The sequence below is a fragment of the Tachyglossus aculeatus genome, chromosome 2 (assembly GCF_015852505.1).
Source record: "Tachyglossus aculeatus isolate mTacAcu1 chromosome 2, mTacAcu1.pri, whole genome shotgun sequence".
In the NCBI taxonomy this organism is placed as follows: domain Eukaryota; kingdom Metazoa; phylum Chordata; class Mammalia; order Monotremata; family Tachyglossidae; genus Tachyglossus; species Tachyglossus aculeatus.
The window spans coordinates 104,701,905-104,720,105 of NC_052067.1; positions in this window are offsets into that span (position 1 = coordinate 104,701,905).

Here is an 18,201-nt window from a genome sequence, read left to right on the forward strand (position 1 = left end):
TACAGTCTACCACTGAGAAGTGTATCCTACTAGAGTATACAATCACTGACTATAGCTCAATAGTGCATGTGATGATTTTGCTTTAGATTCTGGCAAAATACTCAATAAGGGTCTTTAAGGCCTAGTCAAAGGAGATGAAATTCTTTCGGTTTGATTTAAAGGAGATTCTGATTTGTCTGTTGTCTTTGTGTAGACTTTTAATCTGTGTTGTAAGCTTGCCTCCAGCAAATCATGTCTATAGGATGTTTTCCAAACTGAACAATTCTAGAGGGATTCTAAAATGTCTTTATCCAAATAACATGAAAAAAAATCCCTGATACCTGAGAATATTCAGTCCGACATAAAAGCAATAAAAAACCATTTTAAGTAAAAAGCCTTCTGGAAAAAAGGGGTAAATTAAAGAAACACTGATCATCTAAATACTTGCTATCTAACTCAAAATTCTACACAAGGGGGATTTTTAAAAAAGACATAGTTAATGCCAATTTAACAGACAATATTAACAAAACTGATCTCCATGACCATATGCCAACATTTTTACATACCTTTCTAATTAAAACAGTGAAATAATTCTTAAAGGTCTTAAAGGCAAATCCTTGGAAATGTCTAGACTGCTCCCTTCCAGGTGCTCAATGTGAAGTTGTAGAACCCCGACTGGGCATTAAATGAATATAAAGACTTAAACTTTGCCTCTTTTGAATATAAAGGTCCCTGCAGGCAGGAATAGGTCTAATTCAAACCTTTGACCATGTAATGACAAAAATAATAATAATTAATTATGGTATTTGTTTAGGGCTTACTACATGCCAAGCGCTGCTCTAAGTGCTGGAGTAGTTACAAAGTAATCAGGTTGGCCCAAATGAGACTCACATTCTTAATCCCCATTTTACAGATGAGGTAACTGAGGCACAGAGAAGTTGGTGGCTTGCCCAAGGTCACACAGCAGAAAAGTGGTGGAACTGGGATTAGAACCCATGTCCTCTGACTCCCAAGCCTGTGTTCTTTCCACTATGATCATCTGTATTATTCATTCATTCATTCATATTTATTGAGTGCTTACTGTGCGCAGCGCACTGTACTAAGTGCTTGGAAAATACAATTCGGCAATAAAGAGAGACAATTCCTACCCACACCAGCCTTAGAGTCTAGAGGGTGTGAGAAAGACCTCAAAACAAGTCAATAGGCATTAATATAAATACATAAAATTATAGATATATGCATATATGCATAAGTGCTGTGAGGCGGTGGTGGTGGGGGGAGGGCAAAGGGAGCCAGTAGAGGTGAAGTGGAAGGGAGGGGAAGCTGAGGAAAAGGGGGGCTTAGTCTGGGAAGGCCTCTTGGAGGAGGTGAGCCTTCAGTAGGGTTTTGAATGGGGGAAGATTGGTTGTTCGGTGGTTTTGAGGAGAGAAGGCGTTCCAGGCCAGAGGTAGGATATGATCGACAGGTGAGATCGAGGCACAATGAGAAGGTTAGCACCAGAGGTGCGGAATGTGCATTCTGGGATATAGAAGGAGGGAAGGGAGGTGAGGTAAGAAGGGGCAAGTTGATGGAGAGCTTTGAAGCCAATAATGAGGAGTTTTTGTTTGATATGGAGGTTGAGGGGCAATCACTGGAGATTGTTAAGGAGGGGGGTGACATTCCTTTAATGTTTCTGTAGAAAGATAATCTGGGAAGCAGAGTGAAGTATGAACTGAAGTGGGGAGAGGCAGGAGGTTGGGAGGTCAGACAGGAGGCTGATGCAGTAATCCAGTTGGGATAGGATGAGTGACTTTACTAACATGGTAGCATTTTGGATGCAGAGGAAAGGGCAGATCTTGGTGATGTTGTGAAGGTGAGACCGGCAGGATTTGGTGACAGATTGGATATGTGGGTTGAATGGAAGAGTGGAGTCAAGGATGACACCAAGTTTGCGGGCTTGTGACACAGGAAGGATGGTAGTGCCATCCACAGTGACCCCAAACTGCTGGGTGAGAGTATGATATTATCATTCAATCAAGCAATCAGTTGTATTTTTTGAGCAATTTACTGGGTGAAGATCACTGTACTGTTTGGGAGAGTATAATATATTAGAGTTGGCAGACATGTAACCTGCTCACAGTGAGCTTACAGTCTAGAGGGGAAGATAAACATTAATATAAATAACTGAATTATGGCTATATCTGTAAGTGCTGTGGGACTGAGGGAGAGTTGAAAAAAGGGTGCATAGCAAAGGGCAGCCCCTCTTAGGGGCCCACTTGGAGAGTTTCTAGTATTCTACCAGTCTCAGCTATGGAGGGGAGAGTCAAGCGGAGGCCTACCCATTCCATTCTTAGCTTGGGCATGGCTATCAAGTCTAAAGCAATCTGCTACAAATCAAAACTCCCCCCGTGCCAGGCAGCAAGGGCATGGGAAGGAGTTGAGGGAGGAGACTCAAGTTTACTGCACGGAAGGAGGCAATGGTAAACCACTTCCATATTTTTATCAAGAAAACTCTATAGATACACTACTGGAATGATTGCAAATGGACAGCTGGGCATTCTGGGAGAGATGTATCCATGGTGTCGCTATTGGTCGGAAATGACTGGATGGCATAAGACAAGACAAAAATCCAAGGGCAAAGATGATGCAGAAGGGAATGGGAGAAGAAGAAATGAGGACCTAGTAGTGGAAGGCCACTTAGAGGAGATGTACCTTCAATAAGCCTTTGAAGGGAGGAAGAGTTTTCATTGGACACATATGAAGAGGGAGGGTGTTACTTGCCAGAGGCAGGATGTGAGCAGGATGTCATTAGTGAGATAGATGAGATCAAGTTACAGTGAGTAGGTTGGAGTTAAAGGAACAAGGTGTGCGGGCTGGGTTGTTGTAGGAAATCAGGGAGGTAAGGTAGGAAAGAGCAAGGTAATGAAAAGGAGTTTCTGTTAGATGTGGAGGTGGATGGCCAACTGGAAGTTCTTGAGGAGTGAGGAAATGTGGACTGAATATTTCGGTAGAAAAATGATCTGGGTAGCATATCATAATAATAATAATTAATATTAATTAATTAATATTAAATAATAATAATAATAACAACAATAATAATAATAATAATGGTATTTGTTAAGCACTTATTATGTGCAGGGCACTGTTCTAAGCACTGGGGTAGATACAAGGTAATCAGGTTGTCCCATGGCAGGCTCATGGTTTTAATCCCCATTTTACAGATGAGGTAACAGGCTCAAAGAAGTTAAGCAGCTTGCCCAAGTTCACACAGCAGACAAGTGGCAGAGCCAGGACTAGAACTCATGTCCTCTGACTCCCAAGCCCGTGCTCTTTCCACTAAGCAACACTGCTTACACCAAGGTTATGGGCTCATGAGGCAAGGTGGGTGGTGCTGCTGTCTACAGTGACAGGTAAGTCACGGGGAGGACAAGGTTTGGGTGGGAAGATAAGGAGCTCTATTTCAGACATGTTGAAAATTTGAGTTGGTGGACATCCAAGTAGAGATATTGTGAAGGCAGAAGGAAATGAGAGACTTCAGAGAGCTCAGGGTGGAGATGTAGGCTTGGGAATCATCCACATAAGAGATGGTAGTTGTAGACAAGGGAGTGAATTAATTCTCTAAGGGAGTGGGTGTATGTGGATGGAGAATCAGTAGAGAAATGTTCCTATTATCTGTGAGTCTCATGTGGGACAGGGCTCTATTCAACCTGATTATATTAGCACTTAACAGTTTCTCTCACCCCTGAGGGTGAGGGTTCACCCCTGAGGGTGGGGTGAACTATCAAGTGCTCAGAGGGTGCAAAGGTGATACAGAAGGGAGAGGGAGTCCAGGAAAGAGGACTTAATTGGATAAGGCCTCTTGGAGGATATGTGACCTTATTAAGGCACACCTATCACCATTCCTGTGCTGTGAAAGAGAAAAAGAGAGAGGAAATGAGCAGAAAACTGACAAGGAAACTAGCCTCAAGAACAGTTCTTGATGATAATCCTCCATTTGAAGTATTTGGAAAAGGGGCAAAGATTAGAGTACAGTGGTATAGTTGTCTCAACAGTGTGTTCAACCTTCTTATTTTTTCATAACTGAAGCAGTGCACAGAATTACTCTCTGACTGGAAATTAAGCTCCTTAGACCTGGAGATACAGTTTAGAGTGTAAGCTCCTTACTCAATAAATCAGAGAATAAATCACTGCTACACCTATTGTACTTTTTGGCTTTAACTCTTTAGCCCACAAGAGCCTATTTAGAGAAAGAACTTGAAGCATGAAGCATCCAAGAGTGCATAATGTATAAGAATGGATCAAACTTTGGTACTGCCTTATACAGTTTCTCATCCTAATCCGAATGGATTACTGCATCAGCCTCCTCTCTGATCTCCCATCCTCCTGTCTCTCCCCACTTCAGTCTCTACTTCATGCTGCTGCCCGGATCATCTTTGTGCAGAAACGCCCTGGGCATGTTACTTCCCTCCTCAAAAATCTCCAGTGGCTGCCTGTCAACCTATGCATCAAGCAAAAGCTCCTCACTCTCGGCTTCAAGGGTCTCCATCACCTCGCCCTCGCCTACCTCACCTCCCTTCTCTCCTTCTACAGCCCAGCCTACACCCTCTGCTCCTCTGCTGCTAACCTCCTCGCTGTACCTTGTTCTTGCCTGTCCCGCCGTCAACCCCCAGCCCACATCCTCCCCCTGGCCTGGAATGCCCTTCCTCCACACATCCACCAAGCTAGCTCTCTTCCTCCCTTCAAAGCCCTCCTGAGAGTTCACCTCCTCCAAGAGGGCTTCCTAGACTGAGCCCCCTTTTTCCTTTCCTCCTCCCCATCCCCCACACCCTACCTCCTTCCCCTCCCCATAGCACCTGTATATATGTTTGTACAGATTTATTACTCTATTTATTTTACTTGCACATATTTACTATTCTATTTATTTTGTTAATGATGTGCATTTGGCTTTAATTCTATTTGTTCTGATGACTTGACACTTGTCCACATGTCTGTCTCCCCCTTCTAGACTGTGAGCCCATTGTTGGGTCGGGACTGTATATGTTGCCAACTTGTACTTCCGAAGTGCTTAGTACAGTGTTCTGCACACAGTAAGCACTCAATAAATACAATTGAATGAATGAATGAATATCTGAGATGGAAAAGCTCGTGGGGTGACACAAGATTTCACAGATCAGATGTGAATAAAGCATAGCCTTAAATCCCCATAAAATAAGGTCATAAAAGAAGACCTCTGGACAATATTTCTATATGGAATTAGCTCTTTGGATGGTCTCAGAAATCTTTTCATTCTGATCCACAATGTCACTGTCACTTTGGGATAAATCAAAATATTTTTGAGACTGAAAACCAATATTCACAAAACCAAAATGATACATACCCAATAAGAAACCATATATAAAAGTTACATCTGACATATTAACTAACTGGTTATTAGAAAGTAAACAAAACATGTATCTACCCCAGCGCTTAGTACAGTGCTTGGCATATAGTAAGTGCTTTACAAAAACTAAAAAAAAGGGAAATTACATTAAAAGAAAATCTATCTTATGGATGATTTTGTTCAGAGATGTTTGGTACAATATAAACTGGATCGAGTCCTTTCTCCCAAGAATATTGCATGGCTAGAGTGTAATTTATCCAGACATTATATCTCAGATTGGCCTAGTGATCAAGTGAATGTTTTGCTTCAGTAATTGATTTAGTCAGGTGACTACAAATTTCACTGTTTTCATAATCCTTATGTAATTTGTTGAATATTAGTATATGCAATGGCAAGGACCAAGTTTGAACCAGCTTAGAATCTATTTTATGTCTTTTTAACGGATGAGGAAACTGAGGTCCAGAGAGGTTAAGTGACTTGGCCAAGGTCAGAAAGCCATTAAGTGGAAGAGCTGGGTCTACAAGCCAGGTCTCCTGACACCCAGTCCCATATGCTTTTCACCAAGTCATGCATTCTCATAATAGTTTTCTTCCAGTTTTCTTACCACCCTTCTGTCACATCATCTTTTAATATGAAGGACAGGGAAGAAAGTAAATAACACTCCACTGTGGCTTATGAAGCACGTTTCTATTAAAGTTGACTTATAACGGCAAATATTTCCATGAAAAGTCAAAATGTGAACAAAGTGTCCTCTGCCAATGGCAACAAGAAATTTCTCTTTAGACAGCTGGGAATGGAAATCACCTTATCGCTATGTTCCCCAAGAGGATAAGACTAGGTAATTTAAAATCTCTTCATTTCATTGAGCCAAAATCCCTTTTGGCAAAGCATTTATCTATATCAGCTTTCTTTTTATCCTCCAGGAAGTTAAATGAAAAATTAATCTATTTACATTGTTTCATCTCCACAGAAATTCATTTAATTTAAAAAAATTGAAAAAAGATCACAGTTTAATAATATAAATTTTACTCTTCATAATTCATCAGAAATTCCAGTATCCTAGCATCATAACTAATATATTTTTTACCTTCCCAAATAACACTACTAGGTCAAACTTTCTTTTAGAGGAAGACAGTGAGGTTTGAAAGGAAGGAAAATAAATTGTCAGGTGTCTCTGAACAGAAATGAGAAGTAATGAGATTATTCAGTAGGAGGTGCAAGAGAGTTTGGGAAATTTTCAGGAGAAAATAAGAATTGGAAGAAGACAGACGTTTGGATTTCCTCAGATAAATTTTTGTGTTTGTGAGAGAAAACCATTACATTATTTCTCTATTGTTTCCAGTTGGAGACAAAATATTAATCTGAATAGAATATTGGTCTGATTCAGTAATATCACTGAGTATCTGACTGACAATCTTCTGATCTTAAATACAGTCTATTCGACCTTGGAAACTTCTCTCAAAGAAAGGGAGGAAAATGAAAGAAGAGAAAATAGGGATGTGTATGAGTTGTATGAGCATATTGGTACTGTTTATGAGTACATGGAAAAAAGTTAATATGATATTCCCTTCAGGTGATTTATTAGAGTATCTTGCAAGAGAAGAACATCTTAGTTTGTGAAGGAAGGAACAAGAATGATAGGACTCTATTAAGAGGAAGATTGAACTCAGAAAGTAAAAAGAATGGATAAGCCCAGAAAGAGACTGCAGAAAGGGAATGACTAAGGGAAGGAAAATTGAAGTTTGGAGGAATCTTTTCAAAGGAGACATCAGCAATGCCTAATAATCCACACACCATCATAATCAAACTTCTCCAAAGACTGAAGTGGAAATATGTGATTCTGTGTTTGGACAGTGATGGGCTATACTACAAAAATCTGATTAAGATTTTTTAGCTCATGTTAAATTCATAATGCACTGGGACAGTTAAATAATCTAGTATTGTAGTATTGTAAACTAGTATGTCTGGTACAAAGAGGTGAGAATTTTGTGAAAAGATATAGCTAAAAGATTTTTTTAAAAGTAAAATACAGACCCTTTTTGCATGCCAAATTAAAACCACATTAACTGCCTGCTCTTCCATTCATAATGCACAGTAAGTTAAGACAGAAAGAGAGGTGACAGGATGAGGGGAATTTATCAGCTCTTTCTAATTCTCATGAAAAAAATGTATCAAATTTACAGATGTGAATAATATATTCTAGCTAGAGGCAGTAGTAGCTTCTGCAATATTTTGCTAAGCATTGCTTCACTTTAAATCTCAGAATTTTGAATGGTTCCATTAAATTCAATTTAATAATGTCTTACTGAAATTTTCTCTTGTGAAAGAGAATTATTACAATTATTTAATATTTATAGGCCGATACATTGAATAAAATGCTTTACAAACATACAAAAGACGTGATCCTTCCATTAGCCCCAGGGACTAAATATAAATCAGACTAATATGCTTAAGGAATGATGACTAAGAAGTGTGGTGACAAAAATGATATGGAGATCTTTGTTAGAAAAGCTTTGTAAAAGAGAAAGTTTTGATGAGCTATTCCAAAGTAAAAGGAGGGTCATATTGATCTGTAACAAATTATATGTTTATATAGAGGAGAATTATTAAAGCGATGAGGGAGAACAGAGCAGCTGCCAAACAAGGACAGACTGAAAAAATTAGGATTTTCAAAACTGGAACGCATAAGGCTGACAGGGGACACTATTGAAGTCCATGAAATCATGAAGGGTGGGGACAGGACAAATGCTGTTCACTAAATCCCACATCACCAGTATTGAAGGTTGAACGTAGTAGGTTTAAGAAAAAAAAAAAGAAAAGAATCACTTTGCACAATGGGTACTCAGCGCATGGGATTTGCTACCACGGGAAGTTGTGTGGGTAGAAAATATCAAACTGTTCGAGAAAGATTGCAATAAATTCACTGGTGATAGGTCCACAGTGGTTTTCTACAGGGAAAAGTAAGAATGTTATAAGTTTCAAAATGTCAAAAAGTTCTTAGATAGACTCATGAACAGTTCATCCATGACATTATTAGGGAATAATAAGAGCTTAACCATGAGGATGGACACTACTGACAAAACTATCACACAGTTTCTCTTTGAATTCTTTAGTACAATTGATAATAATAATAGTAATGGTATTTGTTAAGTGTTTACTATGTGCCAAGCACTGTTCTAAGTGACCAAGGTAGAATACTCAGTTGGATGGACTTTGAGGACTGAAACAGTATGCCATCTTTTTTTAAAAACTTCTTAGCCTGAAAATTATAGAACTTGGGAAGGACTATATAAAAAATACTAAATTGAAAACCATAATGAGATCTACATAAAATGTACATTTTTGATAGTTATTATATACAACCAGTTCTTCCATATCTCTTATTTTCATTATGTATTTTGGATATAATGTTTTTTGGGGAACTAGGGAATGTTCAGGCCATACTGGACATGATGTGGTGTAAGAAGAAATAATTTGCACACTTTCACAGCATTGGCCAAGACATGAGCATCATGACACAAGTGTGGCTTTCTAGAAGGACATAACCTTTGTGTTAGTCAGAAATTGTCATTGTTGAAAAGTTCTTTCATTCATAAATTACAAAAGCATATACACATTGCACTACTACAGACCAGGTATATACAAATCATCATTGCTCAGATGGGGAAACTGGGGTCCAAAGATTAAGTGATTTAATAAGAAAATCCCAGTAATAATAATAATAATAATTGCAATATTCATTAAGGACTTACAAAATGCCGAGCACTGAATGAACTAAGCACTGGGGTAGGTAGAAGATAATTAGTTTGGACACAGTTCCTGTCCCAGTGGGCTCACAAACTAAGAGGTAGGGAAAATGAGGAAACTGAGTCACAGAGAAGTTAAGTGCTTGCTCAAGGTCACAAAGCAGGAAAGTGGTGGATCTAGGATTAGAGCCCAGATAGACACCTAGCCAGTGATCTTTCCATTAGGCCACTCTGCTTCTCAAATACATCCATTAGATTTTGCCAAAAAGGAAAGCAGAAGTATAAAGAAACTTCTATTAAAGTTTAGGAAACAGAATAGAGAATCTGTTCACAGGTAGAAGATATCAAAAATATCAGAATGATAATAAAGATGAGTCAGTACTCAAGAAATCAGATATACTATCACAGTGGGAGAGAAGAGAAAAATAATAGAGATTTTTGGAAAATGGCAGTTCTTTAGATTAAGATGTAAACAGAAATGTGGGATTTAGCAGGAGTTTCGGGATGAAATAAAATAACTATGATGATGAATTTGCATAAGGACTTTGAGAATAGCTACAGAAAGCCTAGTATATTATTTGGAAATTAACTTTCAAATTGGTGTTTCTATTCCTGTGCAATATTTTTTGCAAATGCTTGCTAAAACAAGAATGTGTAAAATTAATTGGCTGAATAAGGATTCAGAGAGCTCAGAGGAGTTCAAATGTATATTGTCCATCATCATCATCAATCGTATTTATTGAGCGCTTACTATGTGCAGAGCACTGTACTAAGCACTTGGGAAGTACAAATTGGCAACATATAGAGACAGTCCCTACCCAAAAGTGGGCTCACAGTCTAAAAGGGGGAGACAGAGAACAAAACCAAACATACTAACAAAATAAAATAAATAGAATAGATATGTACAAATAAAATAAATAAATAAATACATAGAGTAAAAAATATGTACAAACATATATGCATATATACAGGTGCTGTGGGGAAGGGAAGGAGGTAAGATGGGGGGGATGGAGAGGGGGATGAGGGGGAGAGGAAGGAAGGGGCTCAGTCTGGGAAGGCCTCCTGGAGGAGGTGAGCTCTCAGCAGGGCCTTGAAGGGAGGAAGAGAGCTAGCTTGGCGGATGGGCAGAGGGAGGGCATTCCAGGCCCGGGGGATGACGTGGGCCGGGGGTCGATGGCGGGACAGGTGAGAGCGAGGTACGGTGAGGAGATCAGCGGTGGAAGAGCAGAGGGTGTGGACTGGGCTGTAGAAGGAGAGAAGGGAGGTGAGGTAGGAGGGGGCGAGGTGATGGACAGTCTTGAAGCCCAGGGTGAGGAGTTTCTGCCTGATGCGCAGATTGATTGGTAGCCACTGGAGATTTTTGAGGAGGGGAGTGATATGCCCAGAGCGTTTCTGGACAAAGATAATCCGGGCAGCAGCATGAAGTATGGATTGAAGTGGAGAGAGACACGAGGATGGGAGATCAGAGAGAAGGCTGGTGCAGTAGTCCAGACGGGATAGGATGAGAGCTTGAATGAGCAGGGTAGCAGTTGGGATGGAGAGGAAAGGGCGGATCTTGGCAATGTTGTGGAGCTGAGACCGGCAGGTTTTGGTCACGGCTTGGATGTGAGGGGTGAATGAGAGAGCAGAGTCGAGAATGACACCAAGGTTGCGGGCTTGTGAGACGGGAAGGATGGTAGTGCCGTCAACAGAGATGGGAAAGTCAGGGTGAGGGCAAGGTTTGGGAGGGTTTGTCCATGTATCACATCTACTAATGTATTCATTTATTATTTTATAGTATACTAATGCAGTGTCATAGGAAGTATTTTTAAAGAATGTGTAAATGTCTGTCTTATCACTTCTACAAATCCAACTTTGAAATATTCATGGTGTGGTATTTTAGCTAACCATTTGACTGAAAAAACATGTGAACAATAAACTTTTGAATCTGCAATGCTTGCTTGCCTCATGGAGAAATTAGCCTCCTAAATAGAAGTGATCCTATGATGAATCATTACAAATATTTTCAAAGTCTAGTTGTTGTATGTGCTATTTCAAAAAAATGATGATGGAAATGAGCAGAACATATTTCACCGTTAGTCCTCTTGCTGTGAAATGAGCATGGAATTTTGTGGTTTTTATACTAGATCCTTGTACTCTTCTGTCTTCCTATTTCAAATTAAACTTGACTGGAAAGAGGAAATAAGTTATGTTACACTCACAAGCATCTCACATTGTAATGAATGTTCCCCATTCTACCATGTCCCCTAGTTTCAGTTTTTTAACATCATCTTTTATTGCGGTTTCTCTTAAAAAAACTACGGTTTTCTTTTTGAATTGCATTTAAAATCAGACACAGAAGAATGAACAAGTAGCTTTCCTTTCAGTGAAATAGATATCTTATGTCCAGCCATTAAACAAATAAGTTTAAATGCACACCGAGGAGACAGTCAGAAAAGAGAATGCAAAGGCTTCTAAAAAGGGTAAGTACAGTCTTTTGTATTATGTTCACCTGAATGCTTGCTTTTGTGGATTTTGACTAGGACTAGGTGAACTAGGCTGAGGGTGACTTTCAGTGATAGTGCCAGCCTGCTTATTGTGCCTTTATCTTGTCTATGCCAACACCAATCTCTGGTCCACATCCTACCTCTGGCCTGGAATGCCTTCCCTCTACATAGCCAACAGATGATCACTCTCTCCACCTTCAGAGTCTTATTGAAGGCACATCTCCTCCAAGAGGATTTCCTTCATTTCCTCTTCTCCCTCTCCCTTCTGTCACCCTTGCACTTGGATTTTCACCCCTCCTTCAGCCCCCACAATAATTATGTACATATCTGTAATTTATTTGTTTATAATGATAATTATAGTATTTGTTAAGCATTTACTATGTGCCAAGCATTGATCTAAACGCTGGGGTAGATACAAGATAAACAGGTGGTCCTACAAGGGGCTCACAGTCTTAATCCCCATTTTACAACTGAGGTAACTGAGGCCCAGGGAAGTTAAATGACCTTCCCAAGGTCACACAGCAGACAAGTGGCAGAGCCGGGATTAGAGCCAATGTTCTCTGACTCCCAAGCCTGTGGTTTTGCCACTAGGCCAAGCTGTCTCTCTCCCTCTCTAGACCATGAGCTCACTGTGATAGTAATAATAATGATCATTACGGCTTTTGTTAAGTGCTTACTATGTGCCAGGCACTGTACTACAAATTGGGGTGGATACAAGACAATTGGGTCAGACACAGCCCCTTTCCCAAATGGGGTTCAGAGTCTCTCTCCCCACTTTACAGATGAGGTAACTAAGGCCCAAAGTAGTGAAGTGACTTCCCCAAGGTCACGTAGAAGACAAGTAACAGAGTCAGGATGAGAACCCATGACCCTCTGACTCTCAGGCTCATGTTCTAGCCATTATGCCATGCTGCTTCCCCACCGTGGGTAGGGAACAGCTACCAACTCTCCCAAGTGATGAATACAAGGCTCTACCTGTAGTAAGTGGTCATTAACATGATCAATTAATTGATATATCAGCCTGCATGTACATATTCTCCTATGACGCTGGGATTTCAATCCGTCAATCAGTAGTATTTAATGAGTGCTTACTGTATGAAGAGCAGTGTACAAAAGCTTGGGTGAGTACAATAGGGTTGGTAGACACGACCCTGTCCATAAGGAGCTTAAAGTCTGGAGAGCAAATATAGACGTTAAAATAAATTACAAATAGCAGAAGTGGAAGAGTATAAGGATATGGTCATTGGGTTGGGGTTGGGGTGAGTATCAAAGGGATGCAGACCAAAGAGTGGAAGCAATGCAGAGAGGAAGGCAGGGCTTGGCTCACAGTAAGCACACAGAGAAGCAGCGTGGCTCAGTAGAAAGAGCACGGGCTGTGGGGTCAGAGGTCATGGGTTCAAATTCCGGCTCTGCCAATTGTCAGCTGTGTGACTTTGGGCAAGTCACTTAACTTCTCTGTGCCTCAGTTACCTCATCTGTAAAATGGGGATTAAGACTGTGAGCCCCCCAGTGGCAACCTGATCACCTTGGAACCTCCCCAGCACCTAGAACAGTGCTTTGCACATAGCAAGCACTTAATAAATGCCATCAAAAAAAGCACTCAATAAATACAATTGAATGAATGAATGAAGGGAAATGAGCAGTTAATTAGGGAAGCCTCTGGAAGGAGATGTTCGTTTTTGGGATTGCTTTGAAGATGGGGAGAGTGATGCTGTTAGATATGAATGGGGAGGGAGTTCTAGGCCAGAGGTGGACTTGGGCAAGGAGTCCGTGGCAAGAGAGTTGAGATTGAGAGTTGAGTAGAGAAGCTGCGTGGCTTAGTGGAAAGAGCATGGGCTTGAGAGTCAGAGGTTGTGGGTTCTAATCCCGCCTCTGCCAGTTGTCAGCTATGTGACTTTGGGCAAGTCACTTAACTTCTCTGTACCTCAGTTACCTCATCTAATAATAATAATGATGGCATTTGTTAAGCGCTTACTATGTGCAAAGCACTGTTCTTAGCGCTCACCTGTAAAATAGGGATTAAGACTGTGAACCCCATGTGGGACAACCTGAAAAGCTTGTATCTATCCCAGAGCTTAGAACAGTGCTTGGCACATAAGAAAGCATTTAACAAATACCACCATTATTATTATTATTATTATTATTATTATTATTATTATTATCTCCCACATCCTACCTCTGGCTGGAATGCCCTCTCTCCTCATATCTGACAATTACTCTCCATGCCTTCACAGCCTTCCTCATTGAAGGCACATCTCCTCATAGAGGTCTTCCCCAAATAAACCCTCCTTTCCTCCTTTCCCTCTCCCTTCTGTTTTGCCCTGACTTGCTCTCTTTATTCAACCTCCCTCCCAGCCCCAGAGCACTTACATACAAGTAATTTATTTACTTATATTAATGCCCATCTCCATAGTCTAGACTGTCAGCTCATTGTGGGCAGGGAAAGTGTCTGTTTATTGTTATATTGTACTTTCTCAGGTGCTTATACAGTACTTTGCATACAGTAAGTGCTCAATAAATACAATTGTATGAATTAATTGAGGTATGGTGAATATGTTGGTATTAGAGGAGGAAAGTATGTTTGTCTGAGTGGTAGTAGGAGATTAGTGAGATAAGGTGAAAGGAAGAATTGATTGTGTGCCCTAAAGCCAGTGGCAAGAATTTTCTGTTCGATGTGGATGGGCAACCAATGGAGGCTTTTGATGAGAGAGGAGACACGGACTAAGTCATGTTTTAGAAAAGTGACCTGGACAACAGGGTGAAGCATGGGTTTAAGTGAGGAGCAACAGAAGCCAGGGACATCAGCAACAAAGCTGAAGCAGCAGGCACAGAGGGATAGGATAAGTGCTTGGAACTGTAGTAGCAGTTTGGATGGAGAAATGTTGTGGATTAGAACCGACAGGATTTGGTGACAGAATGAATACGCATACTGAATATGAATGAAATGGATGAGTGAAAGATAGTACCAAAGTTATGGACTTGTAAAATGAGGGCATGGTGGTGTTGTCTACAGTGATGAGGAAGTTTCGGGAGGACAGGGTTTGGGTGGGAAGATGAAGAGTGTGGTTTTGGACACATGTTAAGTTTGATGTTTTGGTAGGACATCCAAGCAGAGATGTCCTGAAGGTGGGGTAAATATGCTACTTCACAGGACACAGGTCAGGGTTGGAGAGGTAGATTTGTGAATTATCCTTTTGGAGATAGAAATTGAATCCATCCTTGGGAACTAATTAGTTCTCCAAGGGAGCTTCTCTAGAGGGACTCCCACAGTTAGGGAATGAGAGGCAGAGGAAGAATTGCAAAAGATACTGACAAGGAACTGCCACAGAGATAGGAGGAGAACAGGGAGATGACAGTGTCAGTGAAGTCAAGGTTAGATAGTGTTTCCAGGAGAAGGGGGTGGTACATAATGTCAAAGACAGCTGAAAGGTCAAGGAGGATTAGAATGGGTAGAGACCATTGGTTTTGAGGAGGAGGTCATTGGTGACCTTGGAGAAGTCATTTTCAATCAATCAATCAATCGTATTGAGTGCTTACTATGTGCAGAGCACTGTACTAAGCGCTTGGGAAGTACAAATTGGCAACACATAGAGACAGTCCCTACCCAACAGTGGGCTCACAGTCTAAAAGGGGGAGACAGAGAACAGAACCAAACATACCAACAAAATAAAATAAATAGGATAGAAATGTACAAGTAAAATAAATAAATAAATAAATAAATAAATAAATAGAGTAATAAATATGTACAACCATATATACATATATACAGGTGCTGTGGGGAAGGGAAGGAGGTAAGATGGGGGGATGGAGAGGGGGACGAGGGGGAGAGGAAGGAAGGGGCTCAGTCTGGGAAGGCCTCCTGGAGGAGTGAGCTCTCAGCAGGGCCTTGAAGGGAGGAAGAGAGCTAGCTTGGCGGAGGGGCAGAGGGAGGTCATTCCAGGCCCGGGGGATGACGTGGGCCGGGGGTCGACGGCGGGACAGGCGAGAACGAGGTACAGTGAGGAGATTAGCGGTGGAGGAGCGGAGGGTGCGGGCTGGGCAGTAGAAGGAGAGAAGGGAGGTGAGGTAGGAGGGGGCGAGGTGATGGAGAGCCTTGAAGCCCAGGGTGAGGAGTTTCTGCCTGATACGCAGATTGATTGGTAGCCACTGGAGATTTTTGAGGAGGGGAGTAATATGCCCAGAGCGTTTCTGGACAAAGATAATCCGGGCAGCGGCATGAAGTATGGATTGAAGTGGAGAGAGACACGAGGATGGGAGATCAGAGAGAAGGCTGATGCAGTAGTCCAGATGGGATAGGATGAGAGCTTGAATGAGCAGGGTAGCAGTTTGGATGGAGAGGAAAGGGCGGATCTTGGCAATGTTGCGGAGCTGAGACCGGCAGGTTTTGGTGACGGCTTGGATGTGAGGGGTGAATGAGAGAGCGGAGTCGAGGATGACACCAAGGTTGCAGGCTTGTGAGACGGGAAGGATGGTAGTGCCGTCAACAGAGATGGGAAAGTCAGGGAGAGGACAAGGTTTGGGAGGGAAGACAAGGAGCTCAGTCTTCGACATGTTGAGCTTTAGGTGGCGGGCGGACATCCAGATGGAGATGTCCTGGAGGCAGGAGGAGATGCGAGCCTGGAGGGAGGGGGAGAGAGCAGGGGCAGAGATGTAGATCTGGGTGTCATCAGCGTAGAGATGATAGTTGAAGCCGTGGGAGCGAATGAGGTCACCAAGGGAGTGAGTGTAGATTGAGAACAGAAGAGGACCAAGCACTGAACCTTGGGGAACCCCCACAGTAAGAGGATGGGAGGGGGAGGCGGAGCCTGCAAAAGAGACTGAGAAAGAACGACCGGAGAGATAAGAGGAGAACCAGGAGAGGACGGAGTCTGTGAAGCCAAGGTCAGATAGCGTGTTGAGGAGAAAGGGGTGGTCCACAGTGTCAAAGGCAGCTGAGAGGTGGAGGAGGATGTAGCAGATGGGGCTGTAGCCATAATGGAGGGAGCTAAATAGAGAATTGGAGGAAAGACCTTGAAGGTAGAGGTTTTAAAGAACGTGATTGAGGAGTTTGGAAAGGATAGGTAAGAGGGAGATGGGATGATGCCTGGAGTGTGCCATGGGGTCAAGGGAAAGTTTTTTTTGTTTTTTTTACAATAGGAAATACACGGGCATGCTTGAAAGCAATGGGTAAGAAGGGGTGGGGAAAGCAGTGAAGAGTGAGTGGTTGGAAATGGCTGTCAGGGACAGAAGAAAGGAAGGAGAAGAGTGAGTAAGGTATGAAAGAATAAGGTTGGAGGTACAGGTGGAGGCGGTAGATTTCAGTAGGAGTTGGGGGGAGATCTCCTGAGATGCTGCAGGGAAAGATGGGTAAATCAGTGATGGGGTAAGAGGAGGGTGGGGCTGGTCCAGGTGCTATTTTAGAGAGATCACATCAGATGGTTTCAATTTATTTGATGAAATAGGCGGCAAGGTCATTAGGGGGATGTGATAGAGAAGGAGGGGATACCGGAGCCTGGGTGAGAGGAAGGGACAGTTAAAAGTCTGAAACAGTTTGTGTGGCAATGGGCATAAGAGTCAATAAAGATGGAGAAATACAGCTGCTGGGTCGAGGAGAGGACTGAATTATAGTATGCGAGGATTAGTTTGAGATAGATAAGGTTAGCATAATCTCTGGATTTCCACCATCAGTATTATATGACTCAAGCTGGAGTGGAGGAAGTGTACGGAAAAGATGATCTAGGGTTGTGAGTTGCTGGTACAAGATCAGGGGAGCAAGGCAGTTGAGTTCAGTGGAGTTAAGAAGAGAGAGGAAGTGGGCCGTGTTTGGGTCTAAGAAACACCCTTGTAGATATTGAAGTTACTGAAAATCAGTGTAGAGATGGACCAAGAGAGAAGGAATGTGAGAAATGTTTAGAAAGCTGGAGATGGGACATGCCGGGGTAGCAGATGATGGCAAACAGTAATTGTGATGGGTAGAAGAGGAGGATATTGTGAGGTTCCTAGGAATGGGAAAAGTCTGCCTACCCCTCTAGACCCTAAATTTCTCATGGTCAGGGAATGTATTGATTGATTGGCAGGGTTAGAATTGTATGAAAGTAGCAATAGGGAGTAAGAAGGAAGCCAAATCTTTCCCCTTCCCTTATGACTCTTGAGGTTTGGGAAGAGATGAGGATCCAGAGAGTGGCAAGGGAGACAGGTTCATCTGCGGGGATCCATGTTTCAGTGATGTAAGGAGAAGCAGAGAATGGATCAGGAAAAGGTCAAGGATGAAGGGAATCTTTCCAATGATGAAACTTTCGAGGGATTTCAAAAGTGTGATACGATTTTGTATTAGAGTCAAGAAAAACATGTTTTCATAAACTTGAACATAAAAACACCCTTCAGAAATGTTTATTCCTGGGAGGGGAAGGGGGAGAGCTGGGTAATTAATTACTTAGCCGAGATATTTATTTTTTGGCTTGGGGTCAGAACAAATTAATGTGCGCAAACCAGAAAAATAGTTTTAAACTGCCTATTATCATTAAATACAAAGTAAGTATGCTATTGAAATTTTCATTTGCAATGATACCTGTGGTGTCAATATATAAAATAATGAGACAACATTCTGGAGTAAATTGGAAATCTTACCAAAGTACCAAAAGAGGTAGAATAA